Source organism: Glandiceps talaboti, chromosome 10, assembly GCF_964340395.1.
Source record: "Glandiceps talaboti chromosome 10, keGlaTala1.1, whole genome shotgun sequence".
Classification (NCBI taxonomy): Eukaryota; Metazoa; Hemichordata; class Enteropneusta; family Spengelidae; genus Glandiceps; species Glandiceps talaboti.
The window spans coordinates 3722455-3748541 of record NC_135558.1 but is presented as its reverse complement, the minus strand read 5'-3'; the positions used below and the strand labels follow the sequence as shown (position 1 = coordinate 3748541).

Here is a 26087-nt window from a genome sequence, read left to right as displayed (position 1 = left end):
TGAGAAGCGGCTCCAGACAGTCAAACAGTTAATCAGTTAAAATGGCCACTGTCGGTCATATTGGATTGTATCACAAAATAAATTGATGTGCATATGTATGCCATAGTCAGTTTTCCTTGTAATGAGTTTCGAAAAAATCGCTCCAATCATGTCTGAGAAACTCTGGAAAGCAAAACAAACAAATGACCAAATGGCCGTATGTCAGCCATATTGGAATGTATCACAAAACAAATTGATGTGCATATGTATGCCATAGTTTGAAACAAATTGGCACAGTCATGTCTGAGAAATGGCTCCGGACATACTCCAGACAGACAAATATAATTGTGACAAAATGGCAGCCTGTTGGACATATTTGATCATATCACAAAATTAATTAACATGCATATGCACACCATACTTTGTTGTCATTGTACCAAGTTTGAGACAAATCAGTCCAGCCATGTCTGAGAAATGGGTGCGGGTGAACAAACGCACACACAAACGGAACCCAATCCACAAGTCCCCGTTCTAGACTTGTCCGATGGGGACTAATAATGATGCCCATTGGTGATCTCAGCTCCAGCAGGCATGCAGTCACATGTCAACCTTGGAATCTCTCAATGAGCATTGGAAGGTTTGGTGACAATCATGAAAACAAAAATATTGCAAGTTATTGTTTTGCTTAAGATTCACCCTTAAAAAGTCATACTATTTTTCTACTTTTCCATGGCTATACAGTATACTTTTAACAAAATCATTCAAAAGCATAAACTTTGATGTTTTTCATAATTTGCAGTGTTGATGCTTCTGAAGATGATGGATCTCTTGGACGATTTATAAATGATGACCATCATAACCCCAACTGCAAAGCAAAAAAAGTTCTTTTCAACTGCCAGCCTCACATATGTTTCTTTGCTCTTCGAAATATCGAAAAAGGTGGAGAAATAACATACAATTATGATGGAGATAACTTATATTGGCGTGAACAGGTAAAAGACACATTTATGAAATTTTTATCCCAGGTTTCCATTCCATTTCATTTATCATAATTATTGTTTGTGTGTGCAGAAATGACAGTTCATGTTGATTCAACAAGTGACAGGCATATTATGAATTAATACTATGTTGTATTTGTGAGGCCATAACTGTTCATTATCAGACAACAAAGTGTCAGATTATTGTAAACAATTATATAGCAGGTGTCACAAAGATATTCATTTTGTGTTGAAAAAAATAGAATAAACAAATAATAATACTTTTGATTGTATGTAATTATGATAGCAATATTTAATGTCCCAAATTTATACATGGGTTTTAGAGACATTCAGCAAGCAGAACTTGTGCAGTGTTTGACCTCATATTGCTGTCCTATAATAAGTCTCTAGGTGTAAATATTCATATGCATAGTAGGACATGTGTATGATGAGGGGAGACATTACATGTAAACACAGAAAGTGAAAAGTAAATGCATTAAAAAAATTGCTATGTTTTGATCAACATAAATGGTTATTGAATGTTGATTTATGTTGCTTAGGTCATATATGTTATACTGATACTGGCAAAATAAGACGTGTCAATATTAGGCAGCATCTAGTTCTTTCTATACAGTCTTATGTATAACACTTGGTACTTCATTGCTTTTTTCAGGCTTCCTATCATTGCAGAAAATGTAACCCATTTGAAGGTGATCAGGTTAGTTATAGAAATAGAGCGTTTTGACTCAAAATCTGTACCACTCTCTATCCTTTCAATTTTTGATGAACCTGAGCATGGAAAGCTAAAAATGATTGCTGTAAGCCTGAACATTTAATTTTTTGTGCAAAATTTCAGTTAACTGTGTCATACATTGTAAGCATGTAAATTACATGTGTACATAACTATGCATACATGTAGATGAATTGTTACACCAACTCAAATAAAAGAATTATTTCTTGTCAGTGGATCTTCCCCAATGATAAAATGCACATTTTTGTAAATATTATTATTATCATTATTATTAGTAGTGGTATCATTATAATTTGATATTTTCAAATGAAGCTGGTCATTGCTACTTTGTGCGAACAATGACTGAGTGTACATTTCTCTAAGAATGATTTTTTATCTCCCAAGCTTTGATTGGAATTATTTGGATTGTGACTGTCATTATCTTTTCCTGTGTTCACTTCTAACCAAAACCATATATTCCTACTGACACACTGATCGTATGAATCTATTGAGGAATACTTGATATAATCATTGTACTGATGTTATCTCAACAGATTGACAATCAAGACTCGGCACCATCAGCCATGTCATCACAACGCCAACAGGATTTGAACACAGCTCAAGCAGTCAAGTCATTTAAACAGAACACAGACTCAGTTCTAACAGCAATGTCATCTCAACTGAGAAAGAATTCAGACTCTGTTCAAACACCTGAATCATCTCAACAGAATAGCAATCCAGACTCATCTACAACAGCCATGCCATACCAACAGAATTTGAACACAGCTCATCAACAGACAGCCATGTCATCTCAACAGGACTCAAACACAGCCCAAGCAGCCATCCCATCTCAACAGAATTTTAACACAGTTCCAACAACCATGTCATCTCAACAGAATTTGAACACAGCTCCAACAACCGTGTCATCTCAACAGAATTTGGACACTGTTCCAACAACCATGTCATCTCAACAGAATTTGGACACTGTTCCAACAACCATGTCATCTCAACAGAATTTGAACACTGTTCCAACAACCATGTCATCTCAACAGAATTTGAACATGGTTCCAACAGCCATATCATCTCAACAGAATTTGAACACTGTTCCAACAGCTATATCATCTCAACAGAATTTGGACACTGTTCCAACAGCTATATCATCTCAACAGAATTTGGACACTGTTCCAACAGCCATGTCATCTCAACAGAATTTGAACACTGTTACAACAGCCATATCATCTCAACAGAATTTGAACACTGTAGACTCAACAGTCACATCATCTCAACAGAGTCAAAATACAGACTTTGCTCAAGCAGCCATGCCATCTCAACAGAATTTGAATACAGACTCGGCTCACACAGCCATAACATCTCAACAGAGTTTGAACACAGTTCCAACAACCTTGTCATCTCAACAGAACTTGAACACAGTTCCAACAACCATGTCATACCAACAGATTATGAACACTGCTGAGACAGTCATGCCATCTCAACAGAAAAAGACACCGGACTCAATTTTTACAGCAGCTGTATCATCTCAACAGAACAAAAATCCAGACTTATCAACAATAGCCATGTCATACAAACAAAATTTGAACATAACTCAGACGGTCATGTCATCTCAACAGGAATCAAACATAGCTCAATCAGCCACGTCATGTCAGCAGAATTTGAACACTGTTCCAGCAACCATCCCATCTAAACAGAATTTAAATACATACTCAGCTCAAACGTCCATATCATCTCAAGAGAGGTTGAACTCAGACTCTGCTCTAACGCCCATATCATCTCAACAGAATTGGAACATACCTGCAACAACCAATATATTGTCATCTCAACAGAATTTGATTTTGAACAGAGGCATAGCGCAAACAGCCATACCATCTCAACAGAATTCTACATTGAACACAGATAGAACTGCAACAGTGATGTCATCTCAACAGAATTTGAACACAGCTCCAACAACCATGTCATCTCAACAGAATTTGGACACTGTTCCAACAACCATGTCATCTCAACAGAATTTGAACACTGTTCCAACAGCTATATCATCTCAACAGAATTTGAACACTGTTCCAACAGCCATATCATCTCAACAGAATTTGGACACTGTTCCAACAGCTATATCATCTCAACAGAATTTGGACACTGTTCCAACAGCCATGTCATCTCAAAAGAATTTGAACACTGTTCCAACAGCCATATCATCTCAACAGAATTTGAACACTGTAGACTCAACAGTCACATCATCTCAACAGAGTCAAAATACAGACTTTGCTCAAGCAGCCATGCCATCTCAACAGAATTTGAATACAGACTCAGCTCACACAGCCATAACATCTCAACAGAGTTTGAACACAGTTCCAACAACCTTGTCATCTCAACAGAACTTGAACACAGTTCCAACAACCATGTCATACCAACAGATTATGAACACTGCTGAGACAGTCATGCCATCTCAACAGAAAAAGACACCGGACTCAATTTTTACAGCTGTATCATCTCAACAGAACAAAAATCCAGACTTATCAACAATAGCCATGTCATACAAACAAAATTTGAACATAACTCAGACAGTCATGTCATCTCAACAGGAATCAAACATAGCTCAATCAGCCACGTCATGTCAGCAGAATTTGAACACTGTTCCAGCAACCATCCCATCTAAACAGAATTTAAATACAGACTCAGCTCAAACGTCCATATCATCTCAAGAGAGGTTGAACTCAGACTCTGCTCTAACGCCCATATCATCTCAACAGAATTGGAACATACCTGCAACAACCAATATATTGTCATCTCAACAGAATTTGATCTTGAACAGAGGCGTAGCACAAACAGCCATACCATCTCAACAGAATTCTACATTGAACACAGACAGAACTGCAACAGTGATGTCTTATCAACAGAAATTGAACACAGATCAGACTTTGTCCTCAAAACAGAATTCAATCTTGAACAGAGACTCAGCTCCTCCAACAGCCATGTTTTCTGAACAGAATTTGAACACAGCTGCAACAGCCATGTCATATCAACAGAAGTTGAAGAGAGTTCTAACAGCCATTTCCTCTCAACAGACTGAGAATCCAAACTCAACTATTACAGCAATGTCGTCTCCACAGAACAAGAATCCAGACTCGAATGCCATCTCATCTAAAAAAAACAAGAATCCAGACTCGACTCAAACAGCCATATCATCTCAACAGAATTTGAACACAGTCTCAGCAGTAACAGCCAAGTCATCTCAACAGAGTGAGAATCCAGACTCTGCTTTATGTCAACATAAGAATCTCAGCTTGACCCAGTCAGGAATTCCGCTGGGGTGGAATAGGACTCCTTTCTCAACATTGCCAGCCAAACGCTCTCTGACATTCAGTAGATCTCAGAATGTTGCCATTGTTTCCCCCAGTAAGAAGCGTCATCGTAGTGAGGTATGTATGCTAGAACTAATTTGCTATATTGTGTTCATCATATTGATTTGTTCAAAACAGATATTTGGTCATGCTAACAGAGCAAAGTATATTTCTCAATACCCATTCTGACAGAATGAATACACACCTTACTTTTTCTTGAAGTAATAAGCCTGTAAGCACTGATTAATTAATATGTTAACCTTATCAGTTGTCAAAATACTAGATTATAGTAATTTTTTATACAAAAAATGAGCAATTAAGTCACAATTTTGTTACATGCAACCAACTTTTTTTTTTAAAGCCAAAGGTATTCGATGTGGATACTGCATTGGATTCCAGTGATGAGGATGTTGTCATGGATTCTAGTAATGAGGATGTTGTCATGGATTCTTGTAATGAGGATTCTGAAAATCAAAGCGATCAGGTAAGTTGGGATCTACATTATAGCTACAGTGCAAATCAGGACAGTGTAGATTTTCAGTGTTCAACACAGACAGATTTCTTGACATAAAGGTGTAACAACATTATTGGTGTGTGAAATGGGGTGATAGCAGGCAAGTCAATTTCATATGGGTACATGTTGGCACAGTATTTTGATGTAATTAGTCAGACATTACATGTTAATGTTTCTTTGATTGAAAAGGTAATCAAAATTTGATATTCATTCCAGAAGATGAAAACAATTCTGTTTTTTAAAAATCAGAGGGGTTGTAGATATACTTGAAAGTTTTGCCATGAAATAATCATTATGATTGGATATCAAATTGATTCAATTAGATACCAGTATTTTATCACCGCACCTTAATACCTTTTCTAATGTATCTGTCAGTCAAGAAAACTGTCCGATTTGAACACTGAAATTCCATGCTGTTTTGACTTGCACTCGCTGTATTAGACTAAAGTCCAATTGAACAAGGCCATGGATAACTGTGATGTTACATGTACCCAAGATGACCTAAACTGATAGCCATTTTGTTTCCATTGCACGTGATCAGTGATTGAAAAATCAGAAAAGATGTAAATTCTTGACAAAGCATCATAATTGTTTCAGGTTTCCCAAATCATACATCTGTTGTATGTGATACAATTTTTATCGTATGAGTAGTTTATTAAAAGCTTTTTAATGCACCAGAGAGGACATCAAGTGAACAGTAGTGACAGATTCGCCATATGATAAGTGTAGTGGAGGTATTTCTGTCAATTTATGTATGCCCTGACATTCACCAACTTGCAAAAACATAAAACAATCCATTACTGTAAGCTCCCATGTTTCTTATTTTGCATAGGGACCATACTCTTTCAATTCTTTGAAGAATACAGAAGACAGTGAAGCTGCAGAGTCCAGTTGTTCTGAGTATGTTCCCAGTGCTGACCCAGAAAGTGACAGTGATGATGATTCTGACTGTGATCACCTTAGTGTAGAATTGAATACAAGTGAGTGTCAAAATAGTGATACCAGAAGTCAACCAATGGACAAACCAAGACCTAAGCCTGGTACTGATCATGACTTTAATCACAGTAGTGAAGAATTGAATGTGACTGAGGGCCAAAATAATGATGGCAGTTGCCAACCAGTGGACAAAAAAGAAGCTGAGCCTGGATTCATCTCAAGTCAAAGTGAAGTAGGTCAGTCTGAGACAGGAATCTCAGTAAAGTGTGTTTCACGTAATGCACAAGGCAAAAGAATACAGAACAAAGTCAATTACTGCTACTACTGTGATAAAAAACAAACTCATATAGCTCGACATTTAAAGTTAATGCACAAAGAGGAGAAGGAAGTAGCTGCAGCTCTGGCTTATCCGAAATATTCAAAAGAACGGAAGAGATCGTTTAGTCTAATTGTGAATAAAGGGAACAAAGCACACAATATGGAAGTATTAACGAAGAACTCTGGAACTATTGTAACAAGAAGGCAACCATCAAAACAACGCACAGCTAAGAGTTACCTGTTCTGTGTACACTGTGGAGGAATGTTTTTCAAGGACACACTGTGGCGTCACGTACAAACATGTTTGTTCAGGAAAAGCAGTAGTGATGCAATAAAAGGTCGTCAAATACAAGCGAGTGCATGGCAACTAATGCCCATGCCAAAGAATGTTTCACATGAGTTTTGGAAAGTTCTGTCAGATATGAAGAAAGACGAAGTCACTTCTGCGATCATGGCTGACCCACTAATCATAAAGTTTGGAGAGAAGCTATTCAAGAAGCATGGACGGCGGCAGTTGGAAAGTGGTAAAGTTATATATGACACTGCAAAGAATGACTACATCAAACAGCGATTGCGAGAATGTGGCCGATTGGTTGTAGCAGGAAGAAGTTTAGGTCTAAAGATGATGGAAGATTTCATTTCTCCAGAGAACTTTCCGACAGTAATAAAGACAGTGAGAGCTCTTGGTAGATTTAATGGAGTGAGCTATGAAGTCCCCTCATTGGCATTGAAGACTGGCTACAACCTTCTTTCCCTCTCTGAGATTGAAATGTACTGTGCAATAATGGAAAACTGTGATGAGAGAATTAAAAAGGTATGTAGAAGTTAATGTTTTGTTCAGGGCTTATCAATAATATTCAAAGCCAACTGCAAATAATGTAATTGTAACAGTTACTGTAAAATACTCTAACACAGTGAATGTAGTAACAAATTATCCTGTTGTCTCAAAACCAATTATATAGGTTCACTCACTTGGCACCTAGATAGATCTTGTTTAATACATCTTTGACAACAAGAGGGTAGCGTAACACTCTCTCTACAGTTGTCAGTGGTTTTCTGTTCAACATCAATCAACAGAGAAAGGTACATTAGGTACCCACTGTGGTTGTCACTTCTCCCACACACGGCTACATCAAACCCTGAGTGGGGTACTGTACGTACTCCCATTATTTTTGTATGGCGGGTCCGATGCCCGAGTTGAAAACATCTACCAATGCAAACTCAAAAAAGTAGACACATTTTTAGGGATTTCTAGTCAAAATCAAACCTATATTTTAAGGTTTCTCTATGTTGAGGGGGTTTTCAGGTGAAATGTCAACCAATTTTAGGAAAGTGGCCCATCTGGGTGGCACATATCCGTACAACTTCCCAAGGGCTAACACCAACAATTGTTTGTTTGACAAGTTCATTATGAATATTTACTCATATTTTACAGGCTGAGCGTTTCCAGCAAATCTATAGATCAGAATGGAATGCTGAAATTTCTGCTGCTGCTCTTACTACACTCAAAGAAGCAAGATGGAATAAAACTGCAGTGCTGCCATCTTCTGAAGATGTACAGAAAATCACAGACTACTTATCTAAAGAGATGACACACTATAAAGACAACCTTTCTGGGGCACATATAGATGGATTCACAAAGGAAATGTGGGGAAAGTTGTGTCAGGTGACATTGACTTCTGTTATCATATTTAACAGGAGACGGAGCGGAGAAGTGTCAAGACTTCTTCTTGAAACATTCATAAATAGAGATGATTCACCACCAAATGCAGATGTCCTAGCTTCTCTAAGTACCACAGAGCAAGAACTATTGAAATACTTCACAAGAATCGTAACTAGAGGCAAAAAGGGCGGCAAGGTTCCAATTCTGCTATCACCCAACACATATGAGGTTATGGAATTGCTGGTGAAGACCCGACAAAGTGCTGGCTTAGAAGGGAATCCGTATTTTTTCGCTAATCCCAATGGAGCAAGAAGATTATACTACAGGGGCACCGATACTCTCAGAGCATGTGCAGTGCAGGCCAATGTGTCAAATCCTGAAAGCTTACAGTCCACACGTATGCGAAAGCATGTGGCTACAATGTGTCAGATCCTGAACTTGAAAAATAATGATTTAGCAAACCTTGCCCAATATATGGGGCATGACATCAGGGTACACAGTAATTTTTATAGACAACAAGAAAGTGCCGTACAAGCTGCACAGATAAGTAAGGTGTTGCTGGCTATGGAAAGTGGAACTATTGCCAAATATAGAGGGAGAAGTCTGGAAGAAATAGATATAATTCCAGAAGGTTAGTACCCTACATTTGAGCTTTACCTACAGTCACAGTAGTAATCTGAAAATCATTCATCAAAAAGATTTTGCTGCCAACGGACACTTGAATGGACAAAAGCATAGCAATACAAAAATAAAACATCCCCCTCACTGATCTACCACAGGCAACTGACAACGTACGAAGTATTTCAACTGTGTGTCCGCTAGACGTTCTGTCTCACGAGCTTCTACAACACATGTATTACAGAGTACGCATTCATCCTTATAACATGTATGTACGCGTCTACATGATACGCCATGTTCCAACGTATTCAGACGAAATGTATGGAGGTACCATCAAATTACCAGTACTTTAATTACCCTTTAAATATACTAATACAATCACTGAATTTTTTTTACAGTTGAAATACTTTGTACGTTGTCAGTTGCCTGTGGTAGATGGGGGAGGGGGAAACAGAATAAAAACGTACGATGGGCATGGTTTGGAATGACGCACGCGAGGACGGGAAACAAAACCTTTTTTTGGCCTAAGTTTAAATTTTGAAAATAAGAGTATGCACCAAATTTTATGTAAAGAAGAAATAAAATAGTATAATAAGTATTTCTCTTCATTTTCTTACATTGTACTAACCATCATACCTATCTGGGTGTCAATTGGTCTATTTAAGGCTTTATGATTTTGTCATTAAAGTTTAACCAAAGAAAATGATAATGACAACTGTATCAGAAAAAAGGAAAAAAATTTACTGCATCTAAATGTATGTGTGTACAGGCCCCTACCAGGGAACCCCCAAGCAGGTGCCCAAACCTGATGTATGTACACTTCACAATCACAATGTTTTATTTAAGGTCAGCTGCCTGGGAACACAGGCAAATTCATAGGGAACTGCGGTAACATTAGTGATGAAAAATGGAAGTGTCAATTGGACAAAATGACAGGGGAACCCCGGTAACATTTACCTACTTACCACCCTTAAATAAAACACTGCGTGACTTCTCTCTCAATTTCTTTGTGTCATGATGAGGACCTCACTCAAGCTTGTTTGCTCCAACAGAAGTTACTGGACTCCTTTCTGATGAGGAAGACTCATGTGATAGTGATTGTGATGATTCAAAAAAAGAAGTGGACCCTAATCCAGATTGTGATGATTCAAAAAAAGAAGTGGACCCTAATCCAGGTAAGTTAATTGTCCACCTGTACTTTAAAAAAAAATAATGCTCTCCTCTATGCTACATCGGACAAGGACATGTTTAAAACAGTTGTTAAATGAAAACAGTAGCACATTTAAAAATTGTCTGTGCTGCTGAGAAGTCAGAATTTTTAAGAACATACAAAGTGTCATCAGTCTTGTCATTAAATACTTGTATTTCTAAATATGTTTTTGTTTTTTAATGATATGAGATCCTTGTAAATGCCTACAAGTAATAACTGTTTCTTGAAGACATACTTATACATTAATGACCCTTTGGGGTGGTGTGGTGCATTTTTTGTCTTTTGTTGTGATTCAGTTTGTTTCAGGTTCTGGAGTATCAATCCAAGCTGTATAGAAATATTTACTATGAATCATTTGGGAAATCACAAGATAAAATTTAACATATATATATGTGATAGCTATAATGTGTGGTATACAGCAAGAATAGTTGGTTGGCAGCTCTTTTCTTTTGAATTCAAAAATTCTTGTCTTTGCTAACAGTGATTTTGAGTTGCATAATTTGTGAACATACCATCTTTACTGCATAGGCTTGATATTTTACACAGTGACTATAATTTTTTCATTAGCCTCCAGTGAGGGAATACAAAGAATAAGTATACATAATCAGACAAGTCAACCAGAGATTAGAGAAAATTGTGGACCTAAGAAGGGGTCATCTACAGGACCTAAAAATAGATCAACCACAGGTAAGTGTAAAATAAGTGCTAAACTGTCATAGAATGACTGGTTGTGATGGCTTCTGTCAATATCTGTTCCCAAGGAGGAAATAAGTTAGTCACCCAGAATGAATCAGACTGTTTTCCTCCAGTCAAATGAAATTGCATTCATTTCAAGTTACTTGCAGCCCGTTCGGGAACAGGTTGCTGTTGCTGGTCAATGTGTGTTTTATAATACACTACAGTGTACTTTATTGTTCCGGTACTAATGTCAGATCAATCCCTAAATGTCTTGATAGACAGTATCAAATGCTAAGCAAGGATCTTCGAGCATAAAAACTGACAATGCATGAGAAGGGGTCTGATGGATTACTTGCATTGCAGGATATGGAGTACTGTCACACCCCACGCACATGTGGACGTACATATGCTAACAAATTGTTAGTGTCACACTTTCTTTCAAGCAGTTGTGGGCTGACATAGTATTTGGATGCAACATGAGTACGAAAAGACTAGAGTTTTGTTGCTTAATTGCTCATTTGTATATTTATCAATGCGCGTAAATCCAGAAAGAATAGGAAAGTTTGCTTTGATGGAACTTGAAACAAACATTGATCATACAGCAATATGATAGTTCCAAAAGTTATTAAGTGCTACAGTGTCTTGTAATTGCTCATTTACATCATTAACAATGTCAGCTGAATGTTCTTCCTTGATGTCAAGGATGACAGTGAAAGTATATTGCTGAAAATTGGTCTTTTTTCTTTGTACATGTAGTTGGGACAAAGTCTAAAGTTGTTGGACGAAGAGTGCCATGGACAAGGGCTGAAGAAGAAGCCATTGACAGGAATTTCATGTCTCACATTCAAAAGAGGAAAGCTGTAACAAAGTCTGAAGCTGAAAAATGCCTATTGAAGGAGAAAGTGTTGTGCAACAGGGACTGGAAATTAATAAAATGGCATGTTCAAACCAGAGCAATAGCATATGAAAAAAAAGGCACCAAACAACAAATGTAATGTATGGTTTTGCTATTGATCAGAATTGTCTGGTTTATCTCCTATCTAGGCAGTGATCAAATTGTGACTTTTAACTGATTCGTGATTAGTCAACCCTCATGTGATAACCAATATTGCACATAGCTCACAGTAGATGACAGTGACAGTGAGGTATGTCTAATTATTTAATGCTTCACATGACCTTGTTTGTTCATGTAAAATAACACTGTCAAGTAACTATGTAGGTTAAACTGTGTGGTATACTATAAGCCATTTTCTACTGAAATTTGAAATTTTCATTCTCCAACACAACAACTTTTAAAAGCTGTACCTGATGCATTCATCCAGTCTAACTAAGGTATTCACCAGCAGACTGAAGGAATTGACATAAACAAACAGCAGGTGTTAACATGTTAGAAACACCACCACTCACTGGCTTAGTGAGTGAGTCCCATGTACATGTATGTGAAATGGTCCCCATCTCTGTTCAAAGTAGGCCTGTAAGCCCGTGGTTTCACAGTCAGAAGTGGTCACCAGATTGATATACTATGTATGTCCACAGTAAATTTGACATATATGTCTAGACACTTCGGATGTACTAGTAATGTGCTTGGCAATCTGTACGTGTTCTAAAAACCTCACTTTCAGTGATCTTTCCATCTCCCCGATTCAGTCTTGATCACACTGACTATCACTACCGCCCCCACATTTAATGCGATATGTTGGACCCTTCAGATCCTTTTTGTCTGTCTTGTCCTTTCGTTTTACTAACAATTGCTTGCATGATCATCTAAACAAAGATGGGAGCCATTTCAGTCTTTCCCATGCATAGGACCACTGTCACAGTGTTAATATCACTCACTAACCCAGTGAGTGGTTATGTTTCTAAACATGGTAAGTAACACCTTTTGTTCTTAGCTTAGCTAATTCATGTCAATTTTTTTCAGTCTGCTGATGAAGTTGATTAGTTAGAGGATGAAAGCTTCAGGTGTAGCTTTCAAAAGTTGTGTTTGAGATTGAAAAGTTCAATCCCTGCTGGAGGAAGTCTTGGATAATGTAAATGACACATATATTGGGTTCTGTCCATCTGTTCCTGCATGTGAGCATCTGAAGTCATATTTTTTTGACAAGACTGAGTTTATTTCTGGCAAACTTGGCACGAGTATAACATACATGCTTGTTTATTTCTTTTGTGACACATGTTCTAATATGGCTGCTCGGTGGCCATTTTGTTTGTGCTTTTCATGCCCTACATCATACTATAGTGCACAATGTGTGGAAATTAAGTATTCTTATGTAGAGTGCATTCAGTAGCATCATTGTCTGATATAATTTAAGTTATAATATACCTAGTGATAATGCTGTGCCATGATTCGCTAGAATCAGTCACATGATAGGAAAATAGAATGACTATTTCCCTAGGGAAATAGTTCCATCAACTATTACATGGTCATGTGACCACCGCACATTCACAGCAGGTCAAAATGGCAGCTTCGAACGATGTCGTCTGCCAACCTCAAGAAAAGAGGGCAAGATTTTCATGAGGTATATTATAAAACACATATTGCCTGGCCTATATTTGGGCTATAGCACCTGTTTATTACCCCTTCGTGACTGTGAGTTACCAGAATTACATGTTATTTCCCTTGGCTTCGGCCTCGGGGAAATAGCATGTGATTCTGGTAACTCACAGTCCCTCAGGTGTAATAAACGAGTGCTATAGCCCACATGGCCAGGCAATATGTGTTCACTATAATGAGCTATTTTGTGTGGAGAATATTCATATTTTGAGAGCTGTTAACTCCAAAACTTTGATGCTATTAAAGCATGTAGATACCTCATGCAAAGAAAGAGGTTAAATTGGCAAAGAAAATAATAAAATCCAGAAAAGTGCTTGTAAGTCTTTGCCTGCTTCAAAATAGCGATCATCTTGGTTGCATAAACTTTGTTGGGGTTGAGATGTCTTTAGGTCTTGATTCCTATAACTAAATATCAAAATACAGAAAGTCATTTTACTCATCTTTCCACCTGTGTAATAATTGTGTAAAGGTTGTGTAAAGGTGGTAAGTATGGACAGAATGTCATCTTTGGCCTTTTTTGCCTCCAGTCAAATCTTCCCTAGGTGATGTGGCAGGTCAAAGGTGATACTTTGTTTCATGCTACCCCTAGACAAAGGTGGTAGTAATCATGTGGGTCACAAGTGTGGTGATGGAAGGGTAAAGATGTGTAAATTATAAGACTTGCAGTGTAGTGTATGCATGATTTCTGCAGTGTAATTGGCATTAATATTACTATTGTTTTCATTTAATGAAAATTGATGCTTCTCTGGTAGTTGGTGAGTTAGGAGTTTGATAATTCTCTGCTGTATTTCATAAATTGGTGTTAACTTTGGAATCAGAGTTTGTTAAGAAGCTGGGTTTTTTTTTGTTGCTTCTCTCAGACTGGTAGTTGGTGAGTTAGGAGTTTGATAATTCTCTGTTGTACCTCATAAATAGGTGTTAACTTTGGAATCAGAGTTTTGTTAAGAAGCTGTTTTTATGGCCTTTCTCAGAGTGGTAGTTGCTGAGTTAGGAGTTTGACTGTTGTACTTCATAAATAGGTGTTAACTTTGGAATCAGAGTTTTGTTAAGAAGCTGTTTTTATGGCCTTTCTCAGAGTGGTAGTTGCTGAGTTAGGAGTTTGACTGTTGTACTTCATAAATAGGTGTTAACTTTGGAATCAAAGTTTGTTAAGAAGCTGTTTTTTTAAAGATAGCCTTTGGTCTGATAGGGCAGGACTGATTCAATGCAAAATATGACCTAGTGAAGTAACTATGTATTAAGTTCCACCAACTGTGGTTGCCGACAATCATGTGTGCATATAAGTTTCTTGTTAACTAGATGCCACCAGGTGTGGTATAGTACTGACATTTTAAAACAATGGCATTGCCATGGAAATTTACCACACAATTTAATTTTCATATGAGCATTTTCCAATCACAATTAGTCAATTTTCAATGTAATTGAAATGTCTGACCATCAAGCCTTTGTGTTGTGTTACACTAGCAATAAATGCCATCGGAACTGGCTTTGATTCTAGGCTACATATTCTTGTAATTACTCACTTATCACACCAACTGATTTCAAAATCTCAACCTTTTGCTGACAAAGCAATATTAACGTGTGCTGTAAGGTTTTGATTTTTGGCGCCTGTTTTTGAAAGACAGCTAACATGAGCTAGAGCAACTAGGATAGTTCATCAAAACATTTTATTCAAAGTTGAAGGCTTTGTGACATTGAGTTTTCCAAGTTCATGTTTTTCCTCTTCATATGCAAGTTTGACTTGACAGTTTGAAGGAAATTGTTTTTCTGAGAAATGACTTTCTTACCCAATATCAAAATAACATGGGTTCTTAGCATGGCATATTTGTAACTTTGTTGGCTTTGATGTTTGTAAAAAAGAGTTTGTGCACTCTCCTCAGTCGCACGTTCTACCATGTTACAGTGTTACTTTGTAAATGATCCTACTTATTCAAAGTGTTGTTTTTCTTTTTCATAATTGTGAAGTCGAAGTCAAAGGTCTGTCATGTTGCCATATTACTAAGAGTGTGTGGATGGCCTTATTTGTCACTTAAATTATCACACTCCAGGGCCTTCCATTGTACCATGGTACCAAGGGTGTGTAAATGGTCCTGCTTTTCTGTTGAAAATACACACACCAGGGTATTACTTTGTAGCTTGTATTGTGTACATGATTTGACTTATTTGTGTCTTCTATTTAAAATTACAGCAGAAATTGAATCTCTCATCTGTGGCCTGAGCTTTGGTGACTTTGTGGTGACCATAGTATAAGGAACTTGAATGGATACTAGGCTACATACTAACTTGTTTGCTAACCTATCACAGTCTTATTTCATAAGCACAATACTTTAAACTCACTTTCCTAAATATAACAACAATGGAATAATTTTGATTCATGTTCCTCTTCCTGGAAAAATGTTTTAATGCAGGTAGTAGCTAGTCACTAACTGGACAAATCTCTGTTGTACAGGAAAGAGTTTGACCTTTGTAAACAGAATTTTTTTGTTATTAAGTTTTTTTCAAAGTAAATTTGTTAGTCACATAAGGCACAATAATTTTTGGCAGATGGGGGGAGGGGGGCAGGTTTATTTAATACAAATGCATCATGTAACCTACTTTAGACTCCATGTGAGTTCTGCCAACTATGGTCACTACACCGTCACCTGGGCTCAATGCATTGTCATACATAAATTTAGCTGTGACCATGGGCTAGTGTATCGATCGACCACATTCTGAAAATAATGCATGGCTTTCCTTGGAAATGTACCATTTAATTCATTTTTTTGGTTGCTGTTCAAAGCTGCATAGCCTGTAGTTGACCTATTGTCTGTTTACATTCTGGGACTTCCTAATTTTCCACTTCAGAACACAATAATGTCTCCCTCTCTACCAAACTCCCATGAGTGTTTAAATGACCCCATGTTAAACTTTAAAAAATACATTTTACCAAAATACTATGAATGTGTAAATGTTCAACTTTCCTCATAAGTACACACTACAAACTCCTTTCATTGTGCCATATTATTACTATGATTGTATAAATGGCCAACTTTCAATGTATAAATGGACAGTCAAAGGTCTGTCATGTTGCCATATTACTAAGAGTGTGTAGATGGCCTTATTTGTCACTTAAATTATCACACTCCAGGGCCTTCCATTGTACCATGGTACAAAGGGTGTGTAAATGGCACTGCTTTTCTTTTGAAAATACACACACCAGGGTATTACTTTGTAGCTTGTATTGTGTACATGATTTGACTTATTTGTGTCTTCTATTTAAAATTACAGCAGAAATTGAATCTCTCATCTGTGGCCTGAGCTTTGGTGACTTTGTGGTGACCATAGTATAAGGAACTTGAATGGATACTAGGCTATATACTAACTTGTTTGCTAACCTATCACAGTCTTATTTCATAAGCACAATACTTTAAACTCACTTTCCTAAATATAACAACAATGGAATAATTTTGATTCATGTTCCTCTTCCTGGAAAAATGTTTTAATGCAGGTAGTAGCTAGTCACTAACTGGACAAATCTCTGTTGTACAGGAAAGAGTTTGACCTTTGTAAGCAGAATTTTTTTGTTATTAAGTTTTTTTCAAAGTAAATTTGTTAGTCACATAAGGCACAATAATTTTTGGCAGATGGGGGGGGGGGAGGGGGGCAGAGTTATTTATACAAATGCATCATGTAACCTACTTTAGACTCCATGTGAGTTCTGCCAACTATGGTCACTACACCGTCACCTGGGCTCAATGCATTGTCATACATAAATTTAGCTGTGACCATGGGCTAGTGTATCGATCGACCACATTCTGAAAATAATGCATGGCTTTCCTTGGAAATGTACCATTTAATTCATTTTTTTGGTTGCTGTTCAAAGCTGTATAGCCTGTAGTTGACCTCTTGTCTGTTTACATTCTGGGACTTCCTAATTTTCCACTTCAGAACACAATAATGTCTCCCTCTCTACCAAACTCCCATGAGTGTTTAAATGACCCCATGTTAAACTTTAAAAAATACATTTTACCAAAATACTATGAATGTGTAAATGTTCAACTTTCCTCATAAGTACACACTACAAACTCCTTTCATTGTGCCATATTATTACTATGATTGTATAAATGGCCAACTTTCAATGTATAAATGGACAGTCAAAGGTCTGTCATGTTGCCATATTACTAAGAGTGTGTAGATGGCCTTATTTGTCACTTAAATTATCACACTCCAGGGCCTTCCATTGTACCATGGTACCAAGGGTGTGTAAATGGTCCTGCTTTTCTGTTGAAAATACACACACCAAAGTATTACTTTGTAGCTTGTAATGTGTACACAATTTGACTTGTGTCTTCTATTTAAAATTACAGCAGAAATTGAATCTCTCATCTGTGGCCTGAGCTTTGGTGACTTTGTGGTGACCATAGTATAAGGAACTTGAATGGATACTAGGCTACATACTAACTTGTTTGCTAACCTATCACAGTCTTATTTCATAAGCACAATACTTTAAACTCACTTTCCTAAATATAACAACAATGGAATAATTTTGATTCATGTTCCTCTTCCTGGAAAAATGTTTTAATGCAGGTAGTAGCTAGTCACTAACTGGACAAATCTCTGTTGTACAGGAAAGAGTTTGACCTTTGTAAGCAGAATTTTTTTGTTATTAAGTTTTTTTCAAAGTAAATTTGTTAGTCACATAAGGCACAATAATTTTTGGCAGATGGGGGGAGGGGGGCAGTTATTTATACAAATGCATCATGTAACCTACTTTAGACTCCATGTGAGTTCTGCCAACTATGGTCACTACACCGTCACCTGGGCTCAATGCATGGTCATACATAAATTTAGCTGTGACCATGGGCTAGTGTATCGATCGACCACATTCTGAAAATAATGCATGGCTTTCCTTGGAAATGTACCATTTAATTCATTTTTTTGGTTGCTGTTCAAAGCTGCATAGCCTGTAGTTGACCTCTTGTCTGTTTACATTCTGGGACTTCCTAATTTTCCACTTCAGAACACAATAATGTCTCCCTCTCTACCAAATTACCATAAGTGCTTAAATGACCCCATGTTAAACTTTAAAAAATACATTTTACCAAAATACTATGAATGTGTAAATGTTCAACTTTCCTCATAAGTACATACTACAAACTCCTTTCATTGTGCCATATTATTACTATGATTGTATAAATGGCCAACTTTCAATGTATAACAGTCAAAGGTCTGTCATGTTGCCATATTACTAAGAGTGTGTAGATGGCCTTATTTGTCACTTAAATTATCACACTCCAGGGCCTTCCATTGTACCATGGTACCAAGGGTGTGTAAATGGTCCTGCTTTTCTGTTGAAAATACACACACCAAAGTATTACTTTGTAGCTTGTAATGTGTACTCAATTTGACTTGTGTCTTCTATTTAAAATTACAGCAGAAATTGAATCTGTCATCTGTGGCCTGAGCTTTGGTGACTTTGTGGTGACCATAGTATAAGGAACTTGAATGGATACTAGGCTACATACTAACTTGTTTGCTAACCTATCACAGTCTTATTTCATAAGCACAATACTTTAAACTCACTTTCCTAAATATAACAACAATGGAATAATTTTGATTCATGTTCCTCTTCCTGGAAAAATGTTTTAATGCAGGTAGTAGCTAGTCACTAACTGGACAAATCTCTGTTGTACAGGAAAGAGTTTGACCTTTGTAAGCAGAATTTTTTTGTTATTAAGTTTTTTTCAAAGTAAATTTGTTAGTCACATAAGGCACAACAATTTTTGGCAGATGGGGGGGGGGAGGGGGGCAGAGTTATTTATACAAATGCATCATGTAACCTACTTTAGACTCCATGTGAGTTCTGCCAACTATGGTCACTACACCGTCACCTGGGCTCAATGCATGGTCATACATAAATTTAGCTGTGACCATGGGCTAGTGTATCGATCGACCACATTCTGAAAATAATGCATGGCTTTCCTTGGAAATGTACCATTTAATTCATTTTTTTGGTTGCTGTTCAAAGCTGCATAGCCTGTAGTTGACCTCTTGTCTGTTTACATTCTGGGACTTCCTAATTTTCCACTTCAGAACACAATAATGTCTCCCTCTCTACCAAATTACCATAAGTGTTTAAATGACCCCATGTTAAACTTTAAAAAATACATTTTACCAAAATACTATGAATGTGTTAATGTTCAACTTTCCTCATAAGTACACACTACAAACTCCTTTCATTGTGCCATATTATTACTATGATTGTATAAATGGCCAACTTTCAATGTATAAATGGACAGTCAAAGGTCTGTCATGTTGTCATATTACTAAGAGTGTGTAGATGGCCTTATTTGTCACTTAAATTATCACACTCCAGGGCCTTCCATTGTACCATGGTACCAAGGGTGTGTAAATGGTCCTGCTATTCTGTTGAAAATACACACACCAAAGTATTACTTTGTAGCTTGTAATGTGTACACAATTTGACTTGTGTCTTCTATTTAAAATTACAGCAGAAATCGAATCTCTCATCTGTGGCCTGAGCTTTGGTGACTTTGTGGTGACCATAGTATAAGGAACTTGAATGGATACTAGGCTACATACTAACTTGTTTGCTAACCTATCACAGTCTTATTTCATAAGCACAATACTTTAAACTCACTTTCCTAAATATAACAACAATGGAATAATTTTGATTCATGTTCCTCTTCCTGGAAAAATGTTTTAATGCAGGTAGTAGCTAGTCACTAACTGGACAAATCTCTGTTGTACAGGAAAGAGTTTGACCTTTGTAAGCAGAATTTTTTTGTTATTAAGTTTTTTACAAAGTAAATTTGTTAGTCACATAAGGCACAATAATTTTTGGCAGATGGGGGGGGGGGGGGGAGGGGGGCAGATTTATTTATACAAATGCATCATGTAACCTACTTTAGACTCCATGTGAGTTCTGCCAACTATGGTCACTACACCGTCACCTGGGCTCAATGCATTGTCATACATAAATTTAGCTGTGACCATGGGCTAGTGTATCGATCGACCACATTCTGAAAATAATGCATGGCTTTCCTTGGAAATGTACCATTTAATTCATTTTCTCCATTGCCCAAACAAAAATACTCAGTACCTGAACAATAATTGAAATCTCTGACTAACCCTGAAGCTTTGGAGTATGTGGAGTGATAATATAAGTGGACCTGGCATTCTGGGCCACCTACTCACTTTTTGTTCACCTATCACACCATTTTATTTAAAAAGTTCAACCTTCACTGAGTACCATGGTGGAACTGTATTTGTTATTGTTCATTTGAAGTCAGTTTTTCACATTTTTTGAAATATAAATAAACTGAACAAGGCTTGGGTATACTTTATGTAAACATCATGTTCAAAGTTTAAGTTGAAACTTTTCTTACTTCATTTTTTCTCTTCATGTGCAAGTTTTACTTGCCAGATCATCTAAGAAACCCTTTTAAGTAGAAGTCTTTATTCCAAAACCAAATAATGTTGGTCCACAACATAGCAAAGTTCTAACTTTTGGTTTTGATGTTTCAAATAAAAGTATATGTTCAGTATATTGTTTCTGTGTCTGTTGTAATATCCCCCTAAAGTCTAATATCTAGCAAGACCACATATATGAAGTGCTGTCAAATGTGAGAACAATATATTGAGTCATCAGTCATCTTACAATTGTGTATTGGTTGCTGTTCAAAGCTGCATAGCTTGTAGTTAACCTCTTGTCTGTTTACATTCTGGGACTTCTTAGTTTTCCACTTCAGAACACAATAATGTCTCCCTCTCTACCAAACTCCCATGAGTGTTTAAATGACCCCATGTTAAACTTTAAAAAATACATTTTACCAAAATACTATGAATGTGTAAATGTTCAACTTTCCTCATAAGTACACACTACAAACTCCTTTCATTGTGCCATATTATTACTATGATTGTATAAATGGCCAACTTTCAATGTATAAATGGACAGTCAAAGGTCTGTCATGTTGCCATATTACTAAGAGTGTGTAGATGGCCTTATTTGTCACTTAAATTATCACACTCCAGGGCCTTCCATTGTACCATGATACCAAGGGTGTGTAAATGGTCCTGCTTTTCTGTTGAAAATACACACACCAAAGTATTACTTTGTAGCTTGTATTGTGTACATGATTTGACTTATTTGTGTCTTCTATTTAAAATACAGCAGAAATTGAATCTCTCATCTGTGGCCTGAGCTTTGGTGTCTTTGTGGTGACCATAGTATAAGGAACTTGAATGGATTCTAGGCTACTTGTTTGCTAACCTATCTCAGTCTTATCTCAAAAGCACAATACTTTAAACTCACTTTCCTAAGTATAACAACAATGGAATAATTTTGATTCATGTTCCTCTTCCTGGAAAAATGCGTCAATGCAGGTAGTAGCTAGTCACTAACTGGACAAATCTGTAATGTACAGGAAAGAGTGTGACCTTTGTAAGCAGAATTTTTTATGTTATTCATTTTATTTAAAAAGTTCAACCTTCACTGAGTACCATGCTGGAACTGTATTTCTTATTGTCCATTTGAAGTCAGTTTTTCACATTTTTTGAAAAATAAATAAACTGAACAAGGATTGGGTATACTTTATGTAAACATCATGTTCAAAATTTGTTTCACTTCATGCACACAATTTACTTGCCAGATCATCTAAGAAACCCTTTTAAGTAGAAGTCTTTATTCCAAAACAAAATAATGTTGGTCCACAACATAGCAAAGTTCTAACTGTTGGTTTTGATGTTTCAATTAAAAATATATGATCAGTGTATTTTTCTGTGTCTGGTGTAATATCTGTGTCTGGTGTCATATCAGCCCATGACTTCAGAATTCAGAGCACTATACAAAAACCTATTTGTAATCACATTGTCCCTTTGTGAAGACCAGTTACAACAAGGGGTGTTCAAATTTGCCATATTGTTTTACCTTGTCTTTATTGGCCAATAAAATCATTGTCAAATAAAGGTAAAAGTCTGATTTTACACACCAGAATATGACTACAATCGTGTTTCAAGAAGTCTACTAATAACATGCTAACAACCTAGTAAACTTTAAACTGGTTTTGAAGTTTTCAAGAGTTTTTGGTATCTTTTCCTCTGTCTACTCTGCATTCTAAAAAGGAAGAAAGCATATGAAATTATGTGAAATACCAGATTATTACAGTAGGTTGTCAGTTTTCTGACAATTTTGCAGTTGCTGTTGTGTAAAGATACAACGGAAAATACAGGGATACTTAATTTACCTTTTAAAAATGCATAAAGGTCCTATTTTATACTTTACTTCCATGAGTATGTAAATGGCCCTACTTCCCACTTAAAAGTACACACTCGGTCCAAGGTCCTACTTTTAAGCTTATGCCCAGTAAATGCTTCACACCCAATGGCTCCATAAACCACGTCAGCCTGGGAAGGCTTCACAAGTTCACATGCCTACAGAAAGCTCAATAATGGTTGTTTCTTTAAACTGCGATGATTTTTGTATAGTCTGCTAGGGGAAGAATATACGATATCATGTTCATGGATTTAGCATCACAACAAACTAGGGGTCTCATAACACACACCCGTACTGAAGGCCTCATTTGTAATAAAACACACGTATGTGTGTGTGTGTGTGTGTGTGTGTGAGTGTGTGTGTGTGTGTGTTTGTGTATGTGTGTGTGAGTGTGTGTGTGAGTGTGTTTGTGTATGTGTGTGTGTGTGTGTGTGTGCGTGCGCGCACGTGTGCGCATGCATGCGTGAGTGAGTACAAGTGCCAATACATTGTATGTAAGGGTATTTGTCAGTGTGCCCTCTAGGCCAATTTGACGTGCCACTGACACACACAATTTCTAGTGATGCTCCAAAATTTGGTGTTCTCTATCTCTTACAATGTGGTGGTGACTCACAAAAAATGCTAGTTTTGTAATTTTGACTCGCAACAACAAAATGTGGCTATGACAAGAGGACACATTGGTGTCTGTAAACTTGTCACTATAATTTGCACTTGTAACAGTTGGGAGGAACACCTCATTTCTACTCAACCCAAATCAAGCCACTAAAGGACTGTGATGCAATCTTACATTTTTTTATATCATTACTACCAGTGCCTTATCATGATAAGTTAGAATCAACCACTTTTTATATAGCTCCTATGGACATACACGTACCATATGTTTTCGAGTCCTAAATTTTAATATCCTAATCCGATGTATACTTTACATGATCAAACAATTCTATGCAAATTCTCCTAACTAAGTTGATATCAAAATACATTTCACAACTTTCCTTGATCAAGGCATTCATGTAAATTCTCAGATCAGTTGGAAATGATGTGTTCTGTTCTCACGACACAGGTCAATAAAGGTCAATCATGATATAAGCATGTCAACGCCTTGTCACTCATTACAACATCAATATATACCTACAACTATAGCCATGCAGGATATCAGAGGTGTTGCCATGGCAACAGACACACGGCGACTATGCGTCATAGATCTTTGCCTGGTTTGTGTTGTCTTCTGTCCAGTTTGTCACTTGGAATGCCGGTATCAGTGAAGTGGATTTATCTTGAGTCAGAATTCACATATTTTGATAGCACTTCAGTATTATGTTTTATAATGTTGTTTATATAATTGGAAGTCAAGTGTTCTCCTGATGGCTTTATTGGGTTTATTCTGATCTCCAAGAAACATAATGTATATGGTGAAATTTCATCTTAGCTACTCCTGATTACTTTTACCATTCCTTGCTTCTGTGCTTGTAGCAGGGTACCCCTTTCAACTAATTGGACACAACTGAAACACAGAATTCCACAAAAAAATTTAAAATGTTCCCCTATTCCTTACTATATGTGGTAATGATTCACAAAAAAAACATTTTTTGATCGTACGATTTTGTGTAAATTTGTGCACATTACACTGGGTGGTTGAACTTCTTTTTTTTAAAGAAGGAATTCTTTGTGTGTTATTGCTATTGACCAAATATTTATAAAAGTCAGCATTTTGTGGGTGAAATCCATAGGATATCTCATTCATAAGTTTCGGTGCACATTTGGGAAACTAATAGTTTTACAAACTTTTTCCTGTTACTGAATACCTGTCAAGGTTTAGACATCAGTAAAATACTGAAATTTATTCAAGTTCTTCCATCTGAAATCTGTCATTACCATAAAAAAAAAAATCCATGACTCAAAACTGCAATCTTCGTAGTTTCTTAGCCTTGACTTGTTTTAACCCTCACTCTGTGGCATACCTAAAATAGTCATTTCATTGAAAAATAAAATATGACAGTGGCCATATCTGAAGAATACTACATTGTAATGTATGTTCAGCTTTATGCTGTGAGAACAAGTTTGTATTTGATAACACCAAATAACAACTGTCGTATCAACATAGGGTGTACTTTAACATTTGTTACCTGTCTCTTTTAGTTTGTTAGGTTATTATAAACGAGACTAGAGTACTCAACATTTTGAACCCAGTATTGTTTAATTTGACAATGATGTCATCTATCACCCTAATGAAATCTTACTTGCTTCCTTTATCTTGTTTGGGTTACAAAATAGACTATGGTACATCTCAAATATTGAAGTTAGTGTTCTACAGTTGTGAGTAATCTAACATAAACCCTAATGTTACTTGCTCTCTTCATTTATTTGGGTTCCAAAACAAACTAGGTACAACATCACAAATATTGAAGTCAGTGTTATTCACGGTTTTGTCACTATGTACAATGTAGGTATTAGAATTAGATCCCTCTATTCTCAGCATTACAATGACTGATAACAACCAGATCTCCAAGTCCAGTCTTCTTATCAGCATTACAATACCAGACACCACTACAAGACCTACAAGTCCAGTCTCTTTGTCCAAAATCCAATGACAGCAGATAATACTATCAGATCTCCAAGTCCAGTCTCAGGATGTCAAGGGTACAGTAAGCAGGAAAATTCTGGCAGAACAAGTGATTTCTAGTTTGTGAAATATTTTATTTTTCAAATACAGTAATAACTGGTGATTGGACAGTTTCAATTACAGATAAATGGTGATTGGACAATTTCAAATACACTTTTATACTTACATGGATGAATGCTACAATTTAATAATATTCCAAATCATCATGAACAACATTCTGTGAGATTTTGACACTATAGTACCTTCTGGTGCACACAAAGACATCGTACAGTTCCTTTTCAGTAGCCATATTGTCATACATCATAGAATCAATCAGGCTTGGAGGCCTTATATGGCTATGACAGTGAGATCTCTGTACCCTACACCTTACCTCAACTCTACAGTTTAGATGCCATATGTGGCTGTGATATTTACAATTGTTGAATTGAGAACGACCTGCACCATACACTTTACTTCAAACCAAAAAGACCCTACGGGCATTTCAGGAAACTTATTGTGAATTAGCATGCATTTCTACAAATGAAACATGCTATGGATTGTTATATAGCAATATACTATTCTAATAACTAGCACACAAAACCTAGCTTGTAGTGAACACCTCACTGAGTGGGAATCACACGTGGCACTATATGCTTTAGTACCACTTAACATATTTAAAGGCAC

The 26087-nt window shown here is 36.7% G+C and overlaps 1 protein-coding gene across 1 annotated transcript in view; it reads right to left on the bottom strand.

The window, feature by feature from the left end:
- Positions 1-26087, bottom strand: part of LOC144441496 (influenza virus NS1A-binding protein homolog) — a 66702-nt gene that overhangs the window by 37083 nt on the left and 3532 nt on the right. The window lies entirely within an intron of this gene.